Genomic DNA, 23,868 nt, shown 5'->3' on the forward strand with positions numbered 1-23,868 from the left:
CTTCAACAAGCCAAAAAAAGGTTACCAATAAAGAAAAGGGGCCAGGGTACAGACACCCTGACCCCTTAGCTCTGGTGGTGACCACTCCTGCCAAGCAAAAGCAAACATAACTTCGCTCACAGCAAGCTGCATTGTTAAAACTTACATTTGCAGTAAAATTATTGATTTTGTAAATCTCTGAGAAATCCGCAGATCCGTTGGCAGATCCGTTGGCAGGTAAATTTAAAAAACATAAAAATGCTTATTAGCCCTGGCCGGGTCCCTCAGGGAACCCAGCACCAGGGCTAAGGGGAAGAGATTCAGCAGTCATAGTTACCTGAGCTAACCATAACTTGCACCCCTGTAATGCACCCTTTATGTCCTTACATATTAAACCACTCATGACATGGTCAGTGACATCACTCATGACATCACTGATGACATCTAAAATCACTGATGACATCACTGATGGCATCTCAAATGACATCACTGATCACATCATCCCATGATTATGAGTGTTATCTAAAAGTTGAGTGTTAAACGTGCATACTAAGGTAAGATGTGGTGGCAGTGCCTGTGTGGTTAGAGCTAGCCAGCCAACTCCCTATAAGCACCCAATGTGGCACTGTACACGGCTTTCGCCCGTGCGCAGCAAATGTTGCCTGCAAGACCTGGGCTGCAGCCAGACCCTGCGGCCAACACCCCCAACCACCCAACCCCACGCTTTGCACAGTCCTTTGTCCGTGCACAGCGGTAGTTGCCCGCATCCTCTCTGGGTGTAAGAATAGGTGTGAGAGGATGTATCAGTGGATGAGAGTGGCTGTGACAGTGTCTATCTGGGTGTGAGAGTGCGTACATCAGTGTTTTAGTGGGTGTGTCAGTGTGTTCACTGGCCTGTGAGTGGGTGCCTGAGAGTTTCAGTGGGTCTGTGAGAGTGTGAGTGGGTTTGTTAGTGGGTGTGTGAGGGTCTGCCTGGACTGTGAGTAGATGCACGAGGGTCTGAGTGGGTCTGTGAGTGGGTACATGAGTGTCTGAGTGGGTCTGTGAGAAGGTGTGTAAGTGGGTATGTGAGTGAGAGAAAGAGATTGAAAGTGAGAGAGAGCGGGAGAAAGAGAGTGAGAGGGAGAGAGATAGAGCATTTTTTTAGGCTTTGATGGATGATATGCTTCACATGCATGCATTGCGCCACTTTGCAAACTCTTGCGCCAGACATAATGTATGCAATTGGGGGTTAGTCTAACAGATTTCCTTGCGCCATTTTTTTTAGCACTTTTATCGCCAGCTCAGAGCATGCCTTAAAGAGGGGCATACCATTATTTATAATATGCCCCTATGCACTCTGCAGAAGTAACGGCAAACGTTTAGTGCTACTCCTGCAGAGTACATCAATATCGCCAAAAAAATTACGCTATTGCCCCCTACCCTTCGCCATGGTGCGACATATTTTAAATACAGTGCACACATGGTGGTGGTAGGGGGAGCTAAGGGGTGCAAGGAAAGTGGCACTGCAGTGGGTGCAACGCCACTTTCCTTAAATCTGCCTCTTAGAATGAGATATTTTTCCACAAATTGAAAAGCAAAATGTATTTGTTAGTTAAAAACAGTAAGATCACCTTTAGTATGAGCCTTAAATATTTACACTTCAAAAAAAAAAAGGGGGAAATGACCAGGTTTACACCGGGACTTGAACCCTCAACGCACAATGTGAAGGCCTGTGACCTTCACACTTAAGCTACTCATTTTTTTTAAATATGTTTTTTTAGCCCTTAATGGTCTATTTGGGACCAATGGGGGGAGCCTCAAGCCCCCCCCATTGTCCCATCCCATCCCATCTATTTAAAAAAAAAAACCATTTTGGTGGTCCTTTATGGGCTATCTGTGACCACGGGGAAACCTGATGGCCTCTCCCACCGTCCCACCCCATTTAAAAAAAAAAAAAAAGATTTTCCCTTTACAGGTTATCTGGGACTGCAGGGGAGCCTCAAGGCTTCCCCCGTGGTCCCTGCTAATTTTTTTTTAATTCTGTTTGGCCCTTTACAGGCTATCTGCATTGGCAGGGAGAGCATCAAAGCCTCCCATGTGGTCCCATTGCTCCAGCAACCAAGAAGCTGCTTTAAGTAGCAGCTCTGTGGTTGCTGGAGCGAAATTTTCATCTCTGTTCCCTGCATGCGTATCTGCGTGCAAGGAACAGAGATAAAAACTATCCTGGCCTGTCCCGCTGTCACGAAGCAGAATGTTTGCTGTGACTTGGGTGCAGTTTCAAAGCTGCACCAAAGCCACAGAAATCAGCAGTGTCCTTTGGATGGGCACCCCGGGACATAGCAGGAGCTGGCCCGGGGGGAAAGTGGGGGTGGCACTCCCAGGGCCATCAGGGGCTCCCCTCCTACGTAATAGCCCAAGGGAGGTGGTGGTCCGTGAGGGTACAGGGGGTCTGAAACGTACCCTCTCACTTTTTTTACTCTTTGCCCCGGGTAGGTGGTGGACCCTGAGGCAGCAGGAGGGGGAGCCTCCACTATTTAAATAAAAAATCCCCGGGTAGGTGGCAGTCCCTGGGGCAGCGGGGGGCCAGGAGCCCCCACATGTTAATTACTTGAAGCCCTTGCGGCTGTGGGGAGGCTGACGGACCTCCACCATTCCAAACAGCATTTTACCCTGGGTAGGTGGTGGTCCCCGGGACACCAGGGGGCCAGGCAGACTATGCTGAAATGCAAATGTGTTGAATGGTGAACAAATTGGTGCGATTTATCCTTACGCACGAGTTACAGTTACTTGAAATAACTCTAACTATAGCAGGTGAATTTCTATGGTTTTGAACATTTAAAATGTGAGCCTAATTATATCATCCATGTAGCCTTTGTTTTTTTAAGTACATTTCTATGTTTTTTTTATTCTAGTTCCTAACTAAAATGTCCCTGTAAACTTAAATTTTTTCAGTGCATTTCTATGGTATTTTTAAAATCCAAACAGGTAATTTTAATTACTACACGTTAATCCAACCACCCAATCCTCCACTACACATGGCCTTTGGCAGTGTACAGTAGGGTTGGCCTCAGGGTCTGCCACCAACCTCCCTATAACCACCTAACCCAGCGTCACTCATAGCCTTTGGCCGTGGAGAAAGGGGTTGACTGCAGGGCCTGCAGCCAAACCTCCTGTAACCTTGGCCTTGGGCCATGCGCTGCGGAAGTTGTCCACAGGGCCTATGGTCAACCCCCTTTAACCTCCAAACCCCTTTAGCCATGCATGGCATGGGGTCTGAAGCTTCAAGGGGGAAAAATGAAATATATGTGTTTGTGGGGGTTGCACAGGCCTCCTGGCCCCCGGGGATCACCACCTCTCCGGTTCTACCTGATAAAGATTGTTGGAGGACCACTCATTTCCCTTCAGGCACAAGGGACCACAATCTCCCCAGGGGAACAGTACATAAATATATGGGGATACACAGACCCCCAAGGGCCCCAGGGACCACCACCCCCCTAGGTCTGCATAATAACAAAAACTTAGGGGGGCTACACTGACTCCCCTGAGTCCCAGGGACCACCATGTACACAATTACAACAGTAAAGAAATATATGGGGAGGCTAATAGGACTGCCCAAGCCCATAGGACCCCCACCTCCGTGGAGCTACATTTTATACCAATATGGAGGACTGCACAGACAATCCTGGGCCCCGGGGAGCACCACCTATCCAGGCCTACATAATAAAAAAAACGTAATGGCGTCTTCGCAGACTACCTGGGCCCTGTTGACCTCCACATCCCCAGGACTACGTAATATAAAAACTTAGGGGGACTGCCCAGAACCCCCCAGGTCCTGGAGGCCACCACCTCCCTGGGCAGCAGCAAAGAAATACATGGGGGGGTCCCATGGACCCACCCCACGCCAAATGGACCACCATTTCCTTGGGGCTTTATAATATAAAAAGTTAGGGGGACTACACAGAACCCCCAAGTCCTAGGGACCACTACCTCCTCTGGACAACATTACCACAGTATATGGGGGGCTGCATGGACCCCCCAACCCCAGGCCCAGGGAACCACCACTTCCCCTGGGCTATTTTTTTATTATTTATGGTGGGGCCACAAGAACCCCCACGGACCCTGGGACCACTACCTCCCCCGGGCAAAATACTTTTTTTCAAAAAGAAGTGGGGCAACGTGGCCCCCTCCCTAGCATGATTTCAGCCACAGAGACTCCATCCATGTGGTTATGTACCTGGGTGCCCAGGACACCCACTATAGATTTATGGGGACCACAGGGGAAGTCTCAAGGTGCCCATGGTCCCACCGTCTCTCGTCTCCAGTGTGAGCCCGCATTGCTCCTACATGCTGTGAGCTGCTTTAAATAGCATGTGGGAGCAAGGTTTTCATTTCTTTGCCTGCAGGTAGGGAAAGAGATGAAAACTCTGCTTTCAGCAAGCAGGAGCATATTTGAAGCTCCTGCTTGCTGAAAGAGAAATGTTTGCTTTGCTTGGCAGGAGCTGTCAGCTCCTGCCAAGCAAAAGAAAACAGCTGCCCCCAAGGGTGGTTATCGTAGGAGGTAGCAGGAGCTGGCCCTGGGGAGTGGTAGTCTCCAGGACCATGTATTGCTCCACGATGTGGGCCGAGGTGCCACCTCTGTCTTTTCAATTTCTCCCTGGGGTGGGTGGCAGTCACTGGGGGCTGAGTGGTAGACAGAACTTTCCCTATTATTTTTATAATATATTGCCCTAGGGTGGTGGTGGTCACCGGGGCATGTGGGCCACACAGTCCCCCAATAGCTATTAAAAGATAGCACCTGGGAAGTGGCAGTACTCAGGGCTAAGTGGGGTCCACAGGACCTCCCAAATATTTGTATAATATCTTGCCCCGGGTTAGTCCCCATACATAGTTTATAAACATAGCCTGGGGTAGGTGGTGGTCTCTAGGGATTCTGAAAGCCCTAGGAGGGGAGCCCAGTGTGCCCCCTCCTTTTTTGCCCAAAATGTCCCTGGAAACTGGCCCACCCAGAACAAAGTTAAAAGCAAGTGTGGTCTCACAAATTTCCTTATGAATTTTTTTAAAACAATTTCTTTTTCCTGGCAGGGTACCAGGGGTACTCCTGCATCAAGGCTAGGAGGTTAGGGTAAACATACCCTGCCCCCCTTTCTTTTTTCTCCATTTGTAAATTAGACTCGGCTGAAGCTGAGGCTCAAAATGGCTGCCAACACTTCCTGGTAGAAGTGTTGGCAGCCAATCAGATCTCTGCATGAGATTACATCAAATTAAAAAAGGGTGCTCTGCGGAGCAAGCACTTCCTTTTTGCCAAATTTGGTGTAATTCCTTTCAGCGGTCTGGTCTGCAGGTATGCCTAAAGAGTCTGGTTGAATTAACATGGGAAACACATTTTTTCATCCCCCCTTTTTCTCGGTCTCCGCTAGACAGATCATTCCAAATCTTTCCATAAACAGCAAGACCCAATTTCATTCTTTTTTAGGGAAACGTTGTGAAGTTTTGTCAAACATTAAGAAAAATATAGGAAACTAAGTCCTAACAATAACTATATACTGCCTGTAGGTAATATATAAATAAATATATACATGTACGTATATATATATATATATATATATATGTGTGTGTGTGTGTGGGTGTGTATATATAATAGAATGACAGAAACCTAAAAAATCACCGAAAAAAACAAAGGTTACAGAGAGTTTATAGTTAGATACTGATTTTCCTCATACAAAACCATAGAAATTCAGCATTTATAGTTACCAGAGATAACATACGCTTCCACAATCCACTGCTTATGATCTCCTATATTACATCACTCAAGACATGGTCTGTGACATTACTCATGACATCAGAGATGACTTCTCAAATGACCTCACTGATGACATCACCAATTACATCACTAATGACAACATCCACCTTCAGACTTTCACACCCCACTCATATGCCAGTACAAATCTCTCATACACCCACTCACACAACTACTCACATACCCATTCACACACCCATACAACTACACAGAAAAACACTCATTCATTGTATAATGCACTCACGCACCCAATCACTTACTCATATAACCAGTCACATAACCACTCACTTTGCCATGTAATTGCTCACATCCTGACTTGTACACCCATAAAGCCATTCAGACAGCTACACAGCTACCTACACAGCTAATATAATCTTCAATTATTCTAGTACACAGCCACTGACTGAGCCACTCACACACCCATACACCTAGCAATACAGCCACACAGACACCCAGTCACCCAGTCATACAGACATGCAGCCACCTAGACAATAAGTCACTCAGTCATACAACTGCTTGTACACCCACTCACTTATCCGTACAACATATATCACAACCAGTTACTCACCAACACAGTTACTGAAACACCCACTTAGTCATATAGATAATGACATACATACTCACTCTCCTATAAAGTCATTGATACAAGTGCACACTCACCATTCTATTCTATTCTTGAAGTGTTATAAACATAGTGCATGCCTCCCAGCGCTGCCAAAGACACAGAAGATGGTCAAGAGATGGTTGTGGGGAGATCAGATGCCAAAGAGTCAGGCTTCAAAGCCTTTTGAAGAGGAAGCTCATGCTCCAAAAGGTGAAATCCCAATGGCAGAGTGTTTTAAAGTCTGGGAGCCGGAAAAAAGCAGACCAGCCACCCCAGTGGAATCTGTGGATCCTGGCGGCCTTCAACAAACGGACTGATGAGGAGCGAATGGTTTGCCCCAGAAGATATGGGCACGATACAGATCTTAGCAAAAGGGGGTCCTAATCATTGGTTGCCCTATGAAAGATGCAAAGGGCCACAAACTGTACTTGGCATTCCACCGGGGGCCAGTGTAAGTAAGTCAAGGCCTTAGAGGCTGATACATGTTTAGATACATTCATCAACAGGCATGTGGCAGTGTTTTGCACAGTCTGCGGCTTCCTGACAAGATACTGGGTTGAGCCCATGAACAGAGAATTCCTGTAATAAAGACGGGATAACACAAAGGCCTGGCCAGCAATTCTTCTGGCAATAAAGAGAAGAAGACGGAGCACCTACCGAAAAAGTTTCAAAGTGGCGTAACAACTGGCGGTGAGCTTTTTCGCATGATGATCGATAGTAGGGCCAGCATCAAGCCAGAACCTGCTCTTTATTGAATCTTTAGGAGCGGGCAGTTTACTAAAATAACCTTGGAGGGGGCTCAAGATCGGGTAACTAAAATTGTTGCCCAGCTACATAACCTCCATTTTGTCCCCATTAAGTTTCAATTTGCAGTATACTATCCAACTGGCTACCAAAGAAATTGACATAACCAGCTTAGAGTCGTCGGCGTAGAACACCAATGATGGCCCAAGGGCCTGTACTTTCCCAGCCAGAGGATGTAAATAGAGATTAAATAGTGTGTGGCTCAGAGAGGAACCCTGGGGCACCCCACAACATGACAGGAGACCGTTTGAAAGGAAGGGCTGGTCCTGGACCTGAAAGGAGTGATTCTGTAGGAAGGTGGAGAACCAATCCAGGGCCCTGCCCATGGGACCAACTTTAGAAATCCTCAGCACGAGAGTGAGATGATCTACGGTGTCGAAGGCGGCATTGAGGCCTAACAGGATAATGGCTGCCGAACTTCCCTTATCAAGGATGCTCCTCAGCTTCTTGACAGTTTCTGTACTGTGTACAGGGTGAAAGCCCATCTGGGTAGGATCAAGCAGGACATTCAATTCAAGGAAGTCAGAAAGGTGCCTATTGACATATTTCTCTAGCGGTTTAGAGACTCCAGGTGGCAGAGAAACTGGCCAATAATTACTCAAATTAGAAGGGTCTAGTCTTCGTTTCTTTAAAAGTGGCTTAACAATAGCATGTTTCCATTGCTGAGGAATAAGCCCACAGGATAGTGAAAGATTGAGTAGCTCTCTCACTACTGGCCAAATAACATCGGACCCTTGACGGAGGATATGTAAAGGAGCAGGGTCCAATGGCGAGCCTGATTTTACGGTATTCAGCAAATCCTTAATCATACACACAGAAAGAGGTGGAAAAACCATAACAGTGCACTCTTGAGGATCACCAGGAGTGTGCTAGAGCAAGAGTCAGCCATAGTGGAAGCATTAGAAAAGGAGGAATAAATGCCCATTATCTTTTTCGGAAAAAAGTAAGCCAGTTTATTACAGTGTTCAGTTGATGTTAATAAAGAGGGACCAGCTGTTAAGGGCTCAGTGATGTTTTTAAGGATCTTAAAAATGTCTTTAGGAGAGGTGGAAGAGCTAGCAATTTTTGTAGAGTAGAAAACAGCTTGGGATGCTTTGATCTCTGCATGATAGCATCAGATGGAGTTCCTATATTCCACTCTGCTAAGTGCATCAAAGGCCTTCCTTCATCTCCTTTCTACATTATTTCTTTAAAGATAGGAAATCAACGGAGAACATGGAGATTTATGGGCTCACTGAGCCTCTTTCTGCCACCTTAGTGGAATAACGTCTTCAAATGAGTTAGTCATTCACTGACACACTCACTCAATCATACAATTATAGACACACCCACTAACTCACCCATACAGACTCAAACTCACTCAAAGAACCTCTCACACAGCCACTCATTCAGCCATAGAAGCACTCAGTCACTTACTTACCACTACAACTATGGAGAAAAACACTCACACACCTAGAACTACTCACACATCCACTTGTTTACCCATTCAGCTACACAGAAACCCACTCACTCAGTAAAACCGCTACTGACACAGCCAATCACTCAACTGTACAGCCACTCACATGACCACTCACATACAAATGAACACACCCACATTTAGCTTATGCAATACCTTAGTATGTAGCTTTAACTCCGGTAAATGTTTCATACACACTTACAAAGACTGGATGATGGCATGAGTGATGTCATCAGTCATGTCATCAGTGATGTCACTGACTATGTCATGAGTGATGTAATATGTGAGGTAATAAACAGTGTATTGTGAGGGCATAAGTTATAGTCTGGGCTGGTAGCTAAAACTGTTGAATTTCTATGGATTTGTGCGGGTAAATTCAATACTCAACTTAAATGTCCCTGTAAGGGATGGTTTATTTTAGCAAACTTCTAAGGTCTTTTTTATTCTATTTCCTAACTATAATATCTCCTTAACCATTGGTCTATTCAGTGAATGTCTAAGTTATTTTTATTGTTTTTCCTAACTATAACTTCCCTGTAACCATTGGTTTTTAGTGAATTACCAGGTTCTTTTTTATTCTATTTCCTAACTATAATGTCCCTGTAACCTTTGGATTTTTCAGTGAATTTCAAAGGTTTTTTAAATTCAATTTTCTAATGATAACATCCCTGTAACCTTTGGTTTGTCAGTGATTTCTCCGTTTTTTTTAATTCTATTTTCAAATTATAACATCCCTGTAACATTTGGTATTTTAGTGAATTTCCAAGGGGTTTCAATCTAATTCCTAACTATAAAGTCCTAGTAACCTTTTTTTTCAGTGAATTTCAATATTTTTGTTAATGCACTGTGGGGGTTGACCGCAGGGCCTGGGCACAGTGCATTCATCCCTGGTGCATGCATCCAACCACACGCCATGCACAGCCTTCGATGGAAAAGCAAGGAGAAGGCACATAAAAAACAGGGGTGGTGTCCGTGCCAGCTGCTTGCCTTTCCCTCGTTCTACCTGATTTCTCCTTGCCCTCAGTCCCATTTTGTACTGTCTGCTGCTTGCCTTTCCCTCTTTCACACTGCTTTCTACTTTCTCTCAGTCCTGCTATGTGTCCCTGCTGGTGGCCTTTCCCTCCTTCTTGTTGCTTTCTCACTCCTCATAGCCCTACTGTGTGTGTGCCCGCTGCCGGCCCTTCCCTCCTAGTCACCTATGTATATATATATATATATATATATATATATATATATATATATATATATATATATTTAACCCCTTCTGTGCCCAGGACGTCCTGAGGCACAGTGCTCGTGTGCCCAGGACATAACCATTACGTCCTGGGCACAGAGCCCAGAGGGAGCGCTAACGCTCCCTCTGTGGGGTTCCTCCCCCACCCCCCCAAGGCAGGGATGGAAGGGGAAGCCCTTCCCCTTCCACCCCCGACCCCCCCCCATGACGTCAGCACGCGGTCGCGCGCTGATTGTTACAAGGCCTCCTCCCATCCCGCTGGAAGCTCAGCTTCCAGTGCGATCGGAAGAGAAATGCTTTGCATTTCTCTCCCGATCACGTGGAGGAGGCCGAGAGAGGCTTCAAAGGGAAGGAAAGGAATTTCCTTCCCTTTGAAGTCTCTCTCAGTGTTTTAGCAGCCGGATTTCAAGCAATCTGGCTGCTAAAACGGCCACTAGACACCAGGGATTTAGTTTTCAAAAGGAAACTGGCATGAGGGGAGCAACCCCTTGGGCAAGGGTCGCTCCCAGGGGGGACATTTTTTTTTAAGGCCTTTTCTGCCCCCCCAGGGGGGACAGAAACCTCTAGGCACCAAAGATCATTAGTTTTTTTTTTTTTTTTTTTTTTTTTTTGAGGTGGGGAGCAGCCCCTTAGGCAAGGTCGCTCCCCTAGGTGGCAAATTATATTTAGGCTATTTCTGCCCCCCTTGGGGGCAGATTGGCTTATTTTTATGAGGCCAATCTGCCCCCAAGGGGGGCAGAAACCACTAGGCACCAGGGATTTTTTGTTGTTGTTGTTTTACAGATGGGGAGCGACCCCTTAGGCAAGGGTCGTTCCCCTGGAGGGGCAAATTGTATTTAGCCCATTTCTGCCGCCTTTGGGGGCAGATCGGCTGATTTTAGGTCGGGCAGAAACCACTAGGCACCGGGGACCTTTTTTTTTGCGCCAACGTCAAAGCAAGGGGAGCCACCTCATAGGCAAGGGTCGCTCCCCGGGGGGGCAGGGGGCAAATTTATTTTAGGCCATTTCTGCCCCCCCTGGGGGCAGATCGGCCTATTGTTATTAGGCCGATCTGCCCCCAGGGGGGGCAGAAACCTCTAGGGGCCAGGGGAAATTTTTGTTTGTATGTTTTTTTAGAGATGGGGAGCGACCCATTAGGCAAGGGTCGCTCCCCTGGGGGGCTGTGAGAAAGTAGCCTCTTTCTAGCCTTGTTACCCCCACTTTTGGCCTGTTTGTGAGTGTATGTCAGGGTGTTTTCACTGTCTCACTGGGATCCTGCTAGACAGGGCCCAGTGCTCATAGTGAAAACCCTATGTTTTCAGTATGGTTGTTATGTGTCACTGGGACCCTGCTAGTCAGGACCCCAGTGCTCCTAAGTTTGTGGCCTATATGTATGTGTTCCCTGTGTGGTGCCTAACTGTCTCACTGAGGCTCTGCTAACCAGAACCTCAGTGGTTATGCTCTCTCATATCTTTCAAATTGTCACTAACAGGCTAGTGACCAATTTTACCAATTTACATTGGCTTACTGGAACACCCTTATAATTCCCTAGTATATGGTACTGAGGTACCCGGGGTATTGGGGTTCCAGGAGATCCCTATGGGCTGCAGCATTTCTTTTGCCACCCATAGGGAGCTCTGACAATTCTTACACAGGTCTGCCACTACAGCCTGAGTGAAATAACGTCCACGTTATTTCACAGCCATTTTACACTGCACTTAAGTAACTTATAAGTCACCTATATGTCTAACCTTTACCTGGTAAAGGTTAGGTGCAAAGTTACTTAGTGTGAGGGCACCCTGGCACTAGCCAAGGTGCCCCCACATTGTTCAGGGCCAATTCCCCGGACTTTGTGAGTGCGGGGACACCATTACACGCGTGCACTACATATAGGTCACTACCTATATGTAGCTTCACAATGGTAACTCCGAATATGGCCATGTAACATGTCTATGATCATGGAATTGCCCCCTCTATGCCATCCTGGCATAGTTGGCACAATCCCATGATCCCAGTGGTCTGTAGCACAGACCCTGGTACTGCCAAACTGCCTTTTCTGGGGTTTCACTGCAGCTGCTGCTGCTGCCAACCCCTCAGACAGGTTTCTGCCCTCCTGGGGTCAAGCCAGGCTTGTCCCAGGATGGCAGAACAAAGGACTTCCTCTGAGAGAGGGTGTTACACCCTCTCCCTTTGGAAAATGGTGTGAAGGCAGGGGAGGAGTAGCCTCCCCCAGCCTCTGGAAATGCTTTCTTGGGCACAGATGTGCCCAATTCTGCATAATCCAGTCTACACCGGTTCAGGGGACCCCTTAGCCCTGCTCTGGCGCGAAACTGGACAAAGGAAAGGGGAGTGACCACTCCCCTGACCTGCACCTCACCTGGGAGGTGTCCAGAGCTCCTCCAGTGTGCTCCAGACCTCTGCCATCTTGGAAACAGAGGTGCTGCTGGCACACTGGACTGCTCTGAGTGGCCAGTGCCACCAGGTGACGTCAGAGACTCCTTCTGATAGGCTCCTTCAGGTGTTAGTAGCCTATCCTCTCTCCTAGGTAGCCAAACCCTCTTTTCTGGCTATTTAGGGTCTCTGTCTCTGGGGAAACTTTAGATAACGAATGCAAGAGCTCATCCGAGTTCCTCTGCATCTCTCTCTTCACCTTCTGCCAAGGAATCGACTGCTGACCGCGCTGGAAGCCTGCAAAACTGCAACAAAGTAGCTAAGACGACTACTGCAACACTGTAACGCTGATCCTGCCACCTTCTCGACTGTTTTCCTGGTGGTGCATGCTGTGGGGGTAGTCTGCCTCCTCTCTGCACTAGAAGCTCCGAAGAAATCTCCCGTGGGTCGACGGAATCTTCCCCCTGCAACCGCAGGCACCAAAAAGCTGCATTACCGGTCCCTTGGGTCTCCTCTCAGCACGACGAGCGAGGTCCCTCGAATCCAGCAACTCTGTCCAAGTGACCCCCACAGTCCAGTGACTCTTCAGTCCAAGTTTGGTGGAGGTAAGTCCTTGCCTCACCTCACTAGACTGCATTGCTGGGAACCGCGACTTTTGCAGCTACTCCGGCCTCCGTGCACTTCCGGCGGAAATCCTTTGTGCACAGTCCAGCCTGGGTCCATGGCACTCTAACCTGCATTGCACGACCTCCTAAGTTGTTCTCCAGCGACGTGGGACTTCTTTGTGCGACTTCGGGTGAGCACCGTTTCATGCATCCTCGTAGTGCCTGTTTCTGGCATTTCTCTGGGAGCTACCTGCTGCTAAGAGGGCTCTTTGTCTTGCTCGACGTCCCCTCTACCTCCTGGTCCAATTTGCGACCTCCTGGTCCCTCCTGGGCCACAGCAGCATCCAAAAACGTTAACCGCACGATTTGCAGCTAGCAAGACTTGTTGGCGTTCTTTCGGCGGGAAAACACTTCTGCACCACTCTCCACGGCGAGAGGGATCCGTCCACCAAAGGGGAAGTCTTTAGCCCTTTTCGTTCCTGCAGAAACCTCAGCTTCTTCTGTCCAGTAGAAGCTCCTTTGCACCCACAGCTGGCATTTCCTGGGCATCTGCCCATCTCCGACTTGCTTGTGTCTTTTGGACTTGGTCCCCTTGTTCCACAGGTACCCAAGATTGGAAATCCATCGTTGTTGCATTGTTGGTTTGTGTCTTTCCTGCATTATTCCTCTAACACAACTTCTTTGTCCTTAGGGGAACTTTAGTGCACTTTGCACTCACTTTTCAGGGTCTTGGGGATGGTTATTTTTCTAACTCTCACTATTTTCTAATAGTCCCAGCGACCCTCTACAAGGTCACATAGGTTTGGGGTCCATTCGTGGTTCGCATTCCACTTTTGGAGTATATGGTTTGTGTTGCCCCTATCCCTATGTGTCCCCATTGCATCCTATTGTAACTATACATTGTTTGCACTGTTTTCTAAGACTATACTGCATATTTTTGCTATTGTGTATATATATCTTGTGTATATTTCCTATCCTCTCACTGAGGGTACACTCTGAGATACTTTGGCATATTGTCATAAAAATAATGTACCTTTATTTTTAGTATAACTGTGTATTGTGTTTTCTTATGATATTGTGCATGTGACACTAAGTGGTACTGTAGTAGCTTCACACGTCTCCTAGTTCAGCCTAAGCTGCTCTGCTAAGCTACCATTATCTATCAGCCTAAGCTGCTAGACACCCTATACACTAATAAGGGATAGCTGGGCCTGGTGCAAGGTGTAAGTACCCCTTGGTACTCACTACAAGCCAGTCCAGCCTCCTACAGGGGCAAATTGTATTTAGATCATTTCTGCCCCCCTTGGGGACAGATCGGTGGATTTTAGGTCAATCTGCCCCCAAGGGGGGCAGAAACAACTTTTTTTTTTGCACCAATGTCACACAAGGGGATCGACCCCGTAGGCAAGGGTCGCTCCCCGGGGGGAGAGGGGGGTTGGGGGCAGGGTGGGCAAATTCATTTTAGGCCATTTCTACCCCCCCTGGGGGCAGATCGGCCTATTGTTATTAGGCCGATCTGCCCCGGGGGGGGGGCAAAAACCTCTAGGCACCAGGGCAAATTTTTTTTTGTGTGTGTTTTTTTTTTGTTTGTTTGTTTTTTTAGAGATGGGGAGCCACCCATTAGGCAAGGGTCGCTCCCCTGGGGGCAAATTGTATTTAGACCATTTCTGCCCCCCTAGGGGGCAAATCGGCCGATTTTAGGTCAATCTGGGGGGGGCAGAAGCAACTAGGCACCGGAGATCTTTTTTTTGCGCCAATGTCACGCAGGGGGAGCGACCCCGTAGGCAAGGGTCGCTCCCAAAGGGGGTTGGGGGGGGGGGGGGGAATTTATTTTAGGTCATTTCTGCCCCCCCTGGGGCCAGCTGAGCTAGAGGCTGGAAGGAAATTTGTGGCTCCTCTCAGATTCCAGAACTTTCTGTCACCGAAATGAGAGGAAAAAGTGTTTTTTTTGGCCAAATTAGAGGTTTGTAAAGGATCCTGGATAACAGAACCTGATCAGAGCCCCACAAGTCACCCCATCTTGGATTTCCCTAGGTGTCTAGTTTTCAAAAATGCACTGGTTTGCTAGGTTTCCCCAGGTGCCGGCTGAGCTAGAGGCCAAAATCCACAGGTAGGCACTTTGTAAAAAACACCTCTGTTTTCTGTGAAAAAATGTGATGTGTCCACGTTGTGTTTTGGGCCATTTCCTTTCATGGGCGCTAGGCCTACCCAAACCAGTGAGGTACCATTTGTATCGGGAGACTTGGGGGAACACAGAATAGCAAAACAAGTGTTATTGTCCCTTGTCTTTCTCTACATTTTTTCCTTCCAAATGTAAGGCAGTGTGTACAAAAGACGTCTATTTGAGAAATGCCCTGTAATTCACATGCTAGTATGGAATTCAGAGATGTGCAAATAACCACTGCTTCTCAACACCTTAGCTTGTGGCCATTTTGGAAATCCAAAGGTTTTCTTGATACCTATTTTTCGCTTTTTATATTTCAGCAAATGAATTGCTGCATACCCGTTACGGAACAAAAACCCATTGCAAGGTGCAGCTCATTTATTGGCACTGGGTACCTAGAGTTCTTGATGAACCTAGAAGCCCTATATATTCCCGCAACCAGAAGAGTCCAGCTGACATAACAGTATATTGCTTTCAAAAATCTGACATTGCAGGAAAAAGTTACAGAGTAAAACGTGAAGAAAAATGGCTGTTTTTTTACCTCAATTTCAATATTTTTTTTATTTCAGCTATTATTTTCGATAGGAAACACTTGTAGGATGTACACAAATGACCCCTTGCTGAATTAAGAATTTTGTCTACTTTTCAGAAATGTTTAGCTTTCTGGGATCCAGCATTGGTTTCTCACCCATTTTGGTCACTACCTGGAAGGAGGTTTAAAGCACAAAAAATTGTAAAAATGGGGTATGTCCCAGTAAAATGTCAAAATTGTATTGGAAAATTGGGTTTTCCAATTCAAGTCTGCCTGTTCCTGAAAGCTGGGAAGATGGTGCTCTTGCCACCACAAACCTTTTGTTGATGCCATTTTCAGGGAAATAACCACAAGCTGCCTTCTGCAGCCCTTTTTTCATTTTTTTTTTTAAAAAACAACATTTTCACTGTATTGTGGCTAATTTCTTGGTCTCCTTCTGGGGAACCCACAAAGTCTGGGTACCTCTAGAATCCCTAGGATGTTGGAAAATAAGGACGCAAATTTGGCGTGGGTAGCTTATGTGAACAAAATGTTATGAGGGCCTAAGCGCGAACTGCCCCAAAAGCCTATAAAAGGCTCTGCACAGGCAGGGGAAAAGGCCTGGCAGCGAAGGGGATATATATATATAAATAGTGAGAGAGAGGGGGGGGAGAGAGAGATGTATGTATGGTAAAGGCCTATGTGTGGTAAATTCTAAAAAAGGCTGTTTTCCATGGGACGTGTAGTGGATATCCCAAGAAGACAGTACACAGATTATAAATGATGCACTGTAGTACAGCAAACAAGATATATTTTATTTGGCACTTTTGTCACAGAGTATCCCATCCCATCTGCAAAACTCTGAATCAGGCACTTAGGCCCACATTACATTTTAGGTTCCACCACTTTCCAGTAGGGAAAGGTACTCTACAAGAAGGTGCATGAGAGGGATTAAGCTAGGTAGAGGTTTTGCTATAGAATGATTGGATGTCACTCATCATGCGCTACACTTTTGCTTAGTCAGATTGGTTGACTTCTTGACAGAAGAAAAACATTGGAACAGGCATAATCCATCATGGAAGCCATGAAATATAAGTCACTTGGGCCAATAAATGTGGAAGATGCTGAGATGGAATTTACATTGCTTGGTCGGCTGGGACAGTAAGAAACAATGATGAAGTGAAGTACTAGCAGTAGGTGACTGAGTGGGCACTGAGAAACACGCCTTGTGTTCAGTTTGTATGCATTGCAAACTTCGTAATGCTGCACTGTTAACTAAAGCAGATGCACATTTCACCGCCTACACTGCAGCACTAGTTTGCTGTTTGACAACATGGTAAAAAAGTCAGGAAATCAAGTCAACCAAAATGGACGGATAAGGCTATGAAAGGATGAGGTGAAACTCAATGAAGGGGTGGAAGGGAATGGTTGATGAAGGACGTATGGTATTGGTTAGTAATGGGATCTCATTCCTTTCCTGCAATGCCTCACTGTCATGGAAACTGCCAGTTTACTTTATACTGTACAGTATAAGTAAGACAACATTGGGGTCCATGCCGATTGGTCGTTCTATCGTTCTGTCCCTGTACATTTTAACTGTTAGATCAAGCAAGCCTTCTCAACCAACATTTTTGGTGAATAGTTTATTTGGGCCTCCGGTCCTCTTCAGTTTACCAAAAATCTATTGTCTTAACAGTACTACACAAGACACATAAAACAGGGGTTAGGAAAGCCTAATAAGAAAGGGAGCAGAGGAAAGCTACAGACAGGAAAATGTCAGCTGCCGAGACAGGAAATATAGGAAACATAAGACAATGCAGAGATACCGAACACTAGATAGAGGAACTGAACAAAAAGTAGATAGTATAAATACTGTTGGAAAATAGGTTATTGGTAAGGGCAGGTAAGTACCTACACTTACCAATAGGCCACTAACCTCCACTTAGGTCCAGTTAGGTCTCAGTAAATTAAACCCAGCTCAGCCCTTGGTAGCTTGGCAACGAGTGACAAGGCTTAACTTAGGAGACAAAGTGTAAAGCATTCAAATATCACAAAACAGTAATTAAATAAAACACACGAAACAGTTTAAAAACCAAAAATCAATTTATAAACATAGATTATATTTTTATCTTTCAAATGACACCAAAACTAATAAAATCGTGTAAGGGGAACCAGAGATATGAATTTTTAAAGAACTAATTGTTTCTAGTGCATAGAAGCAACTAGGGCTCAAAGGGTTAACAAAGGTCGCACTGGAAAGGAACAAAGTCCAGAGTTAAGGCCAACCACAAGGTAACAGTGTCACACTTACTATCAGAAGTGTTTGATTCAGGTAAGTGGTCCACAGCACCAGCCAAGGGTTCAGAGGCTCTGGTGTGCCTCTTGGGGTCTGGGACTACAAATCCGACAATGCACCTCTTCAACTTATGGAGTTGCTCCAAACGTCTCCAAACTTCTTGATCTTCTTCCAGAGGTCCATTTTGTGTACTTGAAGTGTCCACAACTTGATCCAAGGTTCCAGAAGCTCTGATTCGCTCCTTGGGAGTTGGGACTACAATTCCCAGAAGGCACCTGGTCAGAATCCTCAAATGGCCACTGGACGCTGGTCAGCTGGGCTCTGCTTGCAGGACTTGATGTAGGGGACTCTGGGCAGCTCCTTTGTACCTGTAGCAAACAGGGAGTCCCTTCTTGAAGCAGTAGAAGACAAGTAAAGTCCTTTTAGTGGTGAAGCCCAAGTGTGCAGCTGGTGCAGTCCTCCAGAGTGCAATGTCCAGGTGAAGGCCAGGGGTCCAGCAGGGCAGTCCTTCTTCTCCTGTAGTTCTTCCTTGGTGGAATCTGATAGTGATCTGGTAGGGAACTGAGGTGTGGGTGCAGGTCTGCCAGTTTTATCCTTGCCCCTGGGTGAAAAACAGGGGGATCCTGATTCTCCAATCAGGTGCAGGGTCCTTCCCCTTGTGATGACCACTTCCTGGGAAGTGTGGCAAAAATCAATCCCAGGAGGCAACATTCTTTAAAAATCCATCATGGCTGAAAATGATTTTTGGAGGTTACATCTGGCTGAGCCCACCCACTGGTGTGGCTAAAGATCATAAACACACCCCTCTCCTGCCCTCTCCTAATCTAATCAAGGGGGCACCTAGTTGTCTGGGGTTGCAGGATGTGGGGGTGTTGCTGGGTTGCTCCAAATGTCCTTCTCTGCCTTTGAAGACCAGTTTGGCAGCCCTCCCCTTCCTGCCTCACCATCTGCTTAGGGGAGATTCCCTCCCACAGGCACATCTCTTTGTGTGAAGCCAGGCCACTTCACACCTCATCAAGGCAGCCTGGCCAGGCTGCCAGAGGCTGGCCAATCAGAGCACAGCAGCAAAAACAATGCAGGGCTGAAATTGGCAACTTTTCAGGTAAAGTTTAAAACTCTTTACCTGAACAAGTTATATTAAATCCAACAATTGGAAGTTGTGGGATTTATTATAACAATTAATTTGATACCAAACTCTTTGTATCTGTCATTTATGGGGATTTTAAAAAATAAAATAAAGTCTCCCTATGCTTGCCTATGCAGGCCTTTCATTACAATGATGGAAAAACAAATATGGCTGTTTTTACATCACCAGGGCTTATAAAACTACTTTTATAAGGTTTCTGCTTAACGTTACATGGCACCTAGTCCTAGGGGCACATAGGGAACACCTTAGGGGTGACATATGTAAAAATAAGGTAGTTTAAGACCTTGGAACTACTTTTAATTCCAAAATCGAATTTGCATATAACTTTAATTTAAAAGCAACCAGCAAGGCAGGCCTGCCTTTAAAATGACACTGGGCACCTCAGCAGTGCATCTATGGCTGCACTACCTATGCTGGGGTCCCTAAACCTACATGCCTTACCATATACTAGGGACTTATAGGTAGGTTGACTTAGCGAGTTATAATTAGCCTAATTTACATACTGTTTTTACACAGAGCACAGGCCATGGGACTGGTCAGCAGTACCCAGGGCACCATCCGAGTCAGGAAAACACCAGCAAAAAGTGGAAACATGGGGGCAAAAAGTTAGGGGGCCTCTGCAATCAGCCCTGTTTTCTCACACAAGCCCCACCAGTCCACACGCCCAGGAGACTCAGCCCAACCCTGGGAGAGTCTTCCTGGCTTGTCAGGCGAGGAAGACAGTGAAGAGAACTGGCTGTCCCTTTGCAGGGCCTACTTTGCCTTACATCCTCCTGCCGTGGTCAGTCCCTCGGGGTAGTGAATCCATCCCAACAGTGAAAGGACCCATCTCAAACTGAAACTTCCCTCTAGGGGGGGTCTTCCTCCTCTCTCTCTGCCAACTTGGGTAGTGAGGTGCCCACCTCCCCTACTCCTAACTTTGCTAGGGCATCACCTAGCTTACCCAAAGAGGTCACCCAACACTTGAGCAACCCCACCATGACCAACAGGGTCAGAGGGCCTACTTTGCTTTTGGCCCTGGGGTCTGCCTCCCAGGCCAAGTACAGTGCTGCCAGGAAGGCTATCACCCAGCAGAGGCTACTGACAGCTGTCAGTACCCAGAATCACACCCTAAGCTCTCCACTGACAGGTGGATGAGCTACTTTAGGGGCAACTGTGGGGTCCTGGCACCCCTCTTGCTGTCAAGAGTGGGGGGCTACTACCTCCTGAGGCAGACACCCTCCTTCCACTCTCCCTTCTGTCTGTGCAGGGGCAACACCCTGCACCTGGACAGCTGCCTGACTACTCAGGACTTCCTTGGGGTCAGGTGAGGCCTCACCAGAGCCAACTCTGCGCCCCCCTACTGGGGCAGAAGGCATTTGGCTCCCTGGAACTCTCTTTAAGAGTGGCCCACCCTTCCTTTTCTTCTTTCCTTTTCTTGGGGACCCCTGTCTCCTAACTGTAGGGACTGATTCCCCAGGGCTTTGGGTTGGGGGGGCACCCTGGGCGACCGCCCCATCTGGGACCAGACTCACCTCTGGGAGGTCATTGCCCAGGATACAATCTAGGGGAGGTCAGCACTGACTACCACTCTAAACCAGTCAAGGATACCTCCCTCTCTAGGGCACTATGGCTACAGGTTTGGAGGTGACCTCCCCTGTGGCTATCCTGACTTTCCTGGTCTCTCCTGGGACATACATGTCTGGGTCACTAACCGGTCACTCACTATAGTGTGACTGGCACAGGTGTCTCTCATGCCAGTGGTAGGGATCCCATTCACCTGAATGGGATGGAAGTGCCTACTCCCACCCTCAGGGCTCACCAGCTTACCATCTGGTCCTGTCTCCCAACTCAATGCTAGGAGGACTTCATCATCTGAGGAATCCTCCTCCATGGCTACACTGGACAGCCCAGTGCTAACCACCTTCTTGGGACAGGCTGCATCTCCTTTTGAAGGACCTGTCTGCTGACAGTCAAAGCAAGCCTTACTGTCCATGAGCTTTTTTAACCCTGGGTCTCCCTGTCTCTGCTTGTCAGAGTGGGAGTGGGATTTAATCTCCTCCTTCTTAGGGTTCTGGGGTACGGAGGGAGTCTCTGTGGAGGGCTTACCACCTCCCTCCGTAGGTTTGTGGGGACCTGACTCCCCTTCTTGGTGTCTCCCTCCTGGGACTTGACAACCACCCTGGTTCTCAACCACTCATCAGCTGCCTCCCCTAGCTCTCTAGGGTTGGTCAGCTTAGAGTCAACTAGATGCTGGAGTAACCTTTCTTGGATACAATTGGTCAAGATGTGCTCTCTCATGATCAGATTGTATAACCCCTCAAAAGTATTTAATTTGTTGCCATGAATCCAGCCCTCTAGTGCCTTGAGTGAGGTGTCTACAAAGTCAACCCAAGACTGGGTACTGAGCTTCTGGGTGTCACTGAACTTCATCCTATACTGCTCTGGGGTCAGACCAAACTTCTTGGTTAAGCACCTCTTCATACTAGGGTATAAATCTGCCTCCTCCCCACTTAAGGTCAGAAGCCTATCCTTCCCTGGGTTGGGGACCAACTCTCATAAAAGTGAACCCCAGTATTGAGGCCTAACCCTTCTCATTTGGAGTGCCCTCTCAAAGGCCTCCAACCACTTGTCTATGTCATCCCCCTCTACATAAGCAGGAACAACCCCCTTAGGTAATCTTGGGCAAAAAACCCCACCCATGGACACCTCAGCTTCTCTGCTGCTGCCACCATCTCTTTTCTCTTTCTTTGCCCACTTTTTCTTTTCTAGGGCCAGCTTCTCTGCCTCCAAAGCTATAAATGCTAGCTAGGCCTCCAGCTCTCTTTCCCTGAGGGACAGGTTCTCTCCTCCTGAAGGGACCCCCTTCCCCAAACTAGCTCTGGGTATGACCCTAGTGACTGTGTCCAGTGAGGACCGGTCTTCCTCCTCCTTCTCACCTAGGCTCAGATGCCCTCCCTCCCCTGAGTGGTTGGAGCTAGCATCATCCCCTGCTTCTTCCTCCTCTGGAGCTTCCTATGGGCCTACTTTTTGGGCCTCAGCCCATGCTGTCAGGGATTTAATCAGGATATGCTTCCTGAGGTCATTGGTTGCAGGCAACCCCCTTGCAGTACACAACCCCCTAAGCTGGACTACTATCAGTGTGGATAAGCTAGCCAGATCAAGCTCCATGGTTCCCTAGTTTTGTGTAAGTAAAAAACTTTTTGCAAAAATTGGAAACAAGAATTATGAAAAATCACAAAAATTTGAGAATTGAAATTAATCCAAATGAAAAATGTAAAACAATTTTTGCACTAGGACAATTTAAAGGATTTTGAATTTGTTTTACTTAAAACTGTAATATGATACTAAACAAAAGTACAGGATCCCGCCGCTGCCACCAAAAATGTTGGAAAATGGTTTATTGGTAAGGGCAGGTAAGCACCTACACTTAGCAATAGGCCACTAACCTCCACTTAGGTCCAGTTAGGTCTCAATAAATTAAACCCAGCTCAACCCTTGGTAGCTTGGCAACGAGCGACAAGGCTTAACTTAGGAGACAAAGTGTAAAGCATTCAAATATCACAAACAGTAATTAAATAAAACACATGAAACAGTTTAAAAATCCAAAATCAATTTATAAAAATAGATCATATTTTTATCTTTACAATGACACCAAAACAAATAAATTCGGATAAGGGGAACCGGAGATATGAATTTTTAAAGAATTAATTGTTTCTAGCGCATAGAAGCAACTAGCGCTCAAAGGGTTAAAAAAGGTCACACTGGAAAGGAACAAAGTCCAGAGTTCAGGCCAAACACGAGGTAACACTGTCACACTTACTTTCAGAAGTGTTTGATTCAGGTAAGTGGTCCACAGCACCAGCCAAGGGTTCAGAGGCTCTGGTGTGCCTCTTGGGGTCTGGAACTACAACTCCCACAGTGCACCTCTTCAACTTATGGAGTTGCTCCAAACGTCTCCAAACTTCTGGATCTTTTTCCAGAGGTCCTTTTTGTGCCCTTGAAGTGTCCACAACTTGATCCAATGTTCCAGAAGCTCAGAGTTGCTCCTTGGGAGTTGGGACTACAATTCCGAGAATGCGCCTGGTCAGAATCCTCAAATGGCCACTGGACGCTGGTCAGCTGGGCTCTGCTTGCAGGACTTGATGCAGGGGACTCTGGGCAGCTCCTTTGTACCTGTAGCAAACAGGGAGTCCCTTCTTGAAGCAGTAGAAGACAGGTAAAGTCATTTTTAGTGCTGAAGCCCAAGTGTGCAGCTGGTGCAGTCCTCCAGAGTGCAATGTCCAGGTGCAGGTCAGGGGTCCAGCAGGGCAGTCCTTCTTCTCCTGTAGTTCTTCCTTGTCGGAACCTGATAGGGATCTGGTAGGGAACTGAGGTGTGGGTGCAGGTCTGCCAGTTTTATCCTTGCTCCTGAGTGAAAAACAGGGGGGTCCTGATTCTCCAATCAGGCGCAGGGTCCTTCCCCCTGTGATGACCACTTCCTGGGAAGTGTGGCAAAAATCAATCCCAGGAGGCAACATTCTTTAAAAATCCATCATGGCTGAAAATGATTTTTGGAAGTTACATCTGGCTGAGCCCACCCACCGGTGTGGCTAAAGATCATAAACACACCCCTCTCCTGCCCTCTCCTAATCTAATCAAGGGGGCACCTAGTTGCCTGGGGTTGCAGGATGTGGGGGTGTTGCTGGGTTGCTCCAAATGTCCTTTTATGCCTTTGAAGACCAGTTTGGCAGCCCTCCCCCTTCCTGCCTCACCATCTGCTGAGGGGAGATTCCCTCCCACAAGCACATCTCTTTGTGTGAAGCCAGGCCACTTCACACCTGGCCAATCAGAGCACAGCAGCAAAAGCAATGCAGGGCTGAAATTGGCAACTTTTCAGGTAAAGTTTAAAACTCTTTACCTGAACAAGTTATATTAAATCCAACAACTGGGATTGTAGG

The sequence above is a fragment of the Pleurodeles waltl genome, chromosome 2_2 (genome assembly GCF_031143425.1).
Source record: "Pleurodeles waltl isolate 20211129_DDA chromosome 2_2, aPleWal1.hap1.20221129, whole genome shotgun sequence".
NCBI classification, from domain to species: Eukaryota; Metazoa; Chordata; class Amphibia; order Caudata; family Salamandridae; genus Pleurodeles; species Pleurodeles waltl.